The sequence below is a fragment of the Nanorana parkeri genome, unplaced genomic scaffold, assembly GCF_000935625.1.
Source record: "Nanorana parkeri isolate BGI_ZX_2015 unplaced genomic scaffold, ASM93562v1 scaffold19, whole genome shotgun sequence".
NCBI lineage: Eukaryota > Metazoa > Chordata > Amphibia > Anura > Dicroglossidae > Nanorana > Nanorana parkeri.
This window is the reverse complement of record NW_017306287.1, coordinates 3,120,028-3,125,453: the sequence shown is the minus strand read 5'-3', so window position 1 is coordinate 3,125,453 and position 5,426 is coordinate 3,120,028. Positions and strand designations below refer to the sequence as shown.

At 45.4% G+C, this 5,426-nt stretch overlaps 1 protein-coding gene across 1 annotated transcript in view; it reads left to right on the top strand.

Annotated features, from left to right (window-relative positions):
• The first annotated feature begins 561 nt into the window (after window positions 1-561).
• Window positions 562-5,426, top strand: part of NLRC3 (NLR family CARD domain containing 3) — a 33,248-nt gene continuing 28,383 nt past the window's right edge. The window contains exon 1 of the mRNA XM_018562002.1: window positions 562-592. The gene's annotated coding sequence lies outside the window, so the exon portion shown is untranslated. The remainder of the gene's footprint in view (window positions 593-5,426) is intronic.

The following is a 5,426-nucleotide window of genomic DNA, read 5'->3' as shown; positions in this document are numbered from 1 at the left end:
AGGATATCAGGGGACCAGCTGATTCTGCAGGTAATTAATACATTTAAGCATCAAGGATTGCAAGCATTTCAAATAGCTTAAAAACCTCTTTGACTTTAATATCACTTTATTCATCCAGTCCACCCGTCTGACTTTGCTTATTGGTAACCTGTTGATTCATCATTCTTTGTTTTGTTTTTTTTCTTCTACAGATCCCCCCAAGATAAAACATTCACTAATCTGCTGCTCTTGTAAGTTCAGTTTGAAGACAGGAAGTCAAAGAGCATCAGAGCAGGAAGAGGTGAGAGCCGTATATCAGAATATATTGCAGAATGAGAACAGAGAGGAGACTTGTAGACCTCGGAGGAGAACAAGGTAGCAGCATGGTAATGTGGTGAGGAGCTGCAAGGGGAACCTATGAGAGGCTTGCAGGGAATTCAGTTCTTGGATTCAGAAGTGACTACAACGTATGGATAGAAGAAGCAGTTTGATGAGAGATAGTGGAATGCGGAGATAGGTGGCCAGGTTACTGAAGCAAAGAAGAAGAAAGGCGTCTGGCTCGACTTGGTGTTACCTCCATCTGACCTTCATCTTCACTGCATTGTGTTCCTTGGTGAGTATATTCGCAGTCAGACTGATCTGTACTGGGGCTATTACTCAAAGCAACCAATCACCTGCCACCTAAAACTAGAAATCTGGATGCTATGGGTGAAGATACACAAATATATAAATATATGAGACGACAATTGCTCAATATGGCCGTTTCCAGCCGACTTGTATGAAGATGATATGGCTCTGAGGGATCCCAGATGCTGCTATTGGTAGAAATATTGACTGGACAGCTTTGTACATGCGCCTTGATCGCACTTGTCCCCACTGTGCTACACCAGTGGTGTCAACCTCTACCCTGCTCCCCTTCCCAAACACAAGAACTGAGCTGATAGTAGGGTTGCCACCTGTCCAGGATTAACCCGCACAGTCCAGGTTTTGAATGCTGTACCCGGGTTTCATGGTAGCAGAAACCCGGACACAAGATCTCAGGCAGACAGCAGGGGCAACCAAAATTAAGATGGGGCTACTGCCCCCCTCCCCCTCCCACTGAAAATAGTCTCGACATTGACATTTATATATGAATAAGCCGTCACTAATTTTCCTAAACAAATGTCTGCGCATCGCTAGAGTGTTCGGGTTTCACTTGAAGAAAAGGTGACAACCCTAGCTGATAGACACGTGGGGTGCTCTATAGGGTCCCCATTACGTTTATGCATCCCGTAACGCTGCAGTTGATGTGGACTGCTCTAAGGCAAACCATTAATTTTGAATGGACTGGCAGCGCACCTTAATGCATGACAAACGGTAGCTACTCCATTTTTGGCAGTGCGATATGTGTTTTGTTGGGCGCTGTATGGCAGGTGCTTTGGCAGCTACTCCATGTGTGCATTGGGGTGCCATCCTGAATTAATGGCAACGCAACTCACAGAGTACCATGTTGACGCGCTTTGTGGCACTATGCAGTAAAACGCGTGTTTTACGGCATGTTCCTGCAATGCATAGATGGGTAGCCAGGTGTATATACTGTAGGTGCATGTATATGTGATGCAACTGCATCCACTGGCGTCTGCCTGAATACAATAGGTGGCAGTGCAGACTCCCCCATCCATGCTAAGCAGTGATTCAGTGATCCCCCCTTTGTCGAGTCCATGGGCTGAACGTGTACACATGTATGGCTAGTACACATCTATGGCTAGTACACATCTATGGCTAGTACACATATATGGCTAGTCTTAGTGAACATTAGAACTGGAGAACTGGCTCGATATATAACTGTTCTGATATAGGAATATCCTCTTATCAAAGTGTATCAAATGGCAAAACTTTGATACACTTTGTGAGGATTTAGATCCTCTGGCAAGTTTTTATTGCTGTGTTATTCATCTGTCTATTTGACCTAAGACCATTGTCACTGAGACAGAAAATGAGGGGAAATTCACATTTCTAGTGCTGTCAGGAGGTGATGGTAAGTTATTCAACAGGGAAAATATGACAAATGGCTAAGAGACTTCCCCTTGTTTGTAGAGATTTCCTGTCATTTCCTGTTGTGTCTCTGTGACAGGAAGTGAAGGGTTATCTCCCCAGCCGGACATAGACAGCACAAACTAGCCTGATGTGGGATTTAACCCTTCACTGCTTTATCCAAAACTGAAAACGTGGTAGCCGTACAAAAACATTAGACACAGGCAAGTCTGTGCGTCTTATGGATGATTGTCTGTTGACAAGTCACCCTGGAGGGGGGCAGAACATATAAAAGCGCAAAGCTGCTAATACATTACAGCAGAGATACCTGTATGACATTACCGGCACTGCCAGAACTGCACACTGCCGCACTGTGTGACATTACCTGCACTGCCAGAACTGCACACTGTATGACATTACCTGCACTGCCAGAAATGCACACTGTGTGACATTACCTGCACTGCCAGAACTGCTGCACTGTATGACATTACCTGCACTGCCAGAACTGCCGTACTGTATGACATTACCTGCACTGCCAGAACTGCACACTGTGTGACATTACCTGCACGGCCATAACTGCCGCACTGTATGACATTACCTGCACTGCCAGAACTGCTGCACTGTGTGACATTATCTGCACTGCCAGAAATGCACACTGTGTGACATTATCTGCACTGCCAGAACTGCACACTGTATGACATTACCTGCACTGCCAGAACTGCACACTGTATGACATTACCTGCACTGCCAGAACTGCACACTGCCGCACTGTATGACATTACCTGCACTGCTAGAATAAAAAATCAAGCAAATGAGGTAAAACTATCCATTAGTCTGGCTTCAGCTAGATACATTGATTAGATCTCCTGTGCTGTCCATTCTCTGTGCTCTCTGTGTGTATTCTCTCACTCTTGGCCAATCAGCTCTGTTACATGAGGGGTCTATAGCCCTGTGTATACTGCAATGCTGGTGGCTTATATCTTACACAGGACTTTGTATCCAGGGCAAGTGATACAAAAGGTAATACCTGTTTGGGATGGTTTAATGGAAGAAGTGAAAGGATGGTTATATTGAGGTGGAATAGGCCTCCATGAAGAGATGAGTTTTCAAGGGAGTTCCTCCTCGAGAGGAGGAAATATTATAAGCTCAGTTCTGCACAGATTTAGTTTGAGGAAGTGGTGTGACATCCATGTAGATATGTCAGTGAGTAGATTAGTGATGCGTGAGGAGATAGAAGGGGTGAGCTGAGGGGTAGAGCGATATATTTGGGTGTCGTTAGCATGGAGAGGGTAATGGAAGCCACGGGAGGTTATCAACTGACCCGGGGAAGAAGTGTAGATGGAGAATAGAAGGGGCCCAAGGAGAGAGCCTTGGGGGAACCCTATGGAAAGAGGAAGAGGAGGATGTAGAGCTATAGGTGACACTGAAGGTGCACTGGGATAGGAAGGAGATGATCCATGAGAGAGCAGAATCTTGGAGTCCAAGGGATTGGAGTTTATTAAGGAGGACTGGGTGATCAACGGTATCAAAAGCAGCAGACAGGTCCAGGAGTATGAGTACATAGTAGTGGCCATTGGTTTTAGCGGTTAGTAAATCGTTGGTAAGTTTTAGAAGGGCAGTTTCTGTGGAGTGCTGCTGACGAAAGTCAGATTAAAAGGGGTCGAGGAGGTTGTTAGCAGTAAGTTGGCAGCTCGGGCGGTTTTAGACCAAGTGTTTGGAGGTAAATGGGAGCAAGGAAATGGGTCTCAAATTGTTCAGACTGGTGGGCCCCATTGAGGGGTTTTTAAAATAGGGTTCATGCTTATTTTAGAGGTGTAGGGACAATGCCAGTGGAAAGGAAGAGATTGTAGAATAGAGCTAAAGGGTGACCGGAGTAGTCGGAGTAGTTGTGAGGGGATGGGGGTCTAAGGGGCAGGTGGTTAGGTGGGTGTTGGATAAAAGAGTTGCTACTTTGTCTGCAGTGACAGGATCAAATGAAGAGATTATTGAATGTGGTGGTAGACACGGTGTATTCAGAGTGGCAGATGTCTGGACGGTGGCAGCCTCATGGTGAATTGCATCAATCTTGTCTTTGAAGTGATTGACAATATCCTGGGCAGTAAGTGAGTTGGTTGGAAGAGGTGGATGGGGCGAAGTAGAGAGTTAAAAGTAGAAAAACGTTGACGGGGAGTGAATGAAAGGGTGTTAATGAGTGTGATAAAGTAGGTCTGTTTGGCTGTGTGGAGGCAGGTACTGTATTTTTGGAGGGTGGATTTATATAGGGTGAAGTCTTCCAGTCCTCCATGGATTTGGATCTATGCCATTGTCGCTCCAGAGCACGACTATGTCTTCTAAGTCTTTTAGTGTCATCTTAAAGTCATCCAGCCCTGGCAAAGCACAGGCTCGCTTTAAAGTGTATTTCCACATTTGCAGTCAAATTTGAAAACCCCGCTCTACATATTTGTTAAGTTAAACTCCTGGCAGATAGCTAAATATGCAGATCCCAGGCCCCCCTAACCCCCCCTCCGCAGATGGGGGGGGGAGGGCACCTCCCTGAAATGAGAGGGGGACACCTACCTGAAATTTCTTATTTCACGTTTCAATATTCATCCTCTTTGTGGTTCTTGATCGAGCTCCTGTGTAGGTTCATCCTACATATACTGTATATATGGTATATAAAAGCTGTTTTTGTATTTCTGTTTTCTGACCATTGCACTGCAGTATACCTGCTTGGCTTTTTGTTTGGCAAGAGGGCGATACTATGATGGGAATTGTTGTTTGTTACCTTTAAAGCCCCATTTCTTTTTTAGCTTTATCTTTACTCATAAGAAGCCGAAGTCAGATTTTGGTACTTACACAGCTTGCATTAAAAAAACACATTTAATGATTTATGAATGAATACAGAGCTGCATTAGTTTGTGTCTTTTATATCTGCTGAGAATTCATTTTGAACATGTTTGGTGAGACTATGTGCAAGCCATTGTGGAAGAATTCCCTGTTCGCATTAGACATGCACTGTCCCAGAAAAGACGACATGCCCGCTTCATGAAAAAACTGCACTCTGTAAATAATAAATTATGTACAGAAATAGCATATCGCTTTTCTATGGCATGAGTCACAGCTCTGATGTCCAGATTGTAGTCTGGGTCCTGACTGAACTGGGTCACAGAGATTTACTTTTTTATATGAGGAAGTGTTGCTTTTCAAAAAGTGCTCAGTTCCTAGATAAGCTTTCATTCAGTGGCGTCATTAGGGGGGTGCGTCCCACACCCGTGTGACACCAAAATGACTGACAGTAATGTACCTAGAGCCTGACAGTTGCATGAGAGAGGAGGAGACCCGGCGGCATACCTTATCCCACCGGGTGAACATCCCTTCCTCTCTCTTCCGGCGTGCGCGGTGAGGTCATGGCGGGGGGTCACCCGGTGGCTGCTCCGGGTGACACCCCGCCTTGG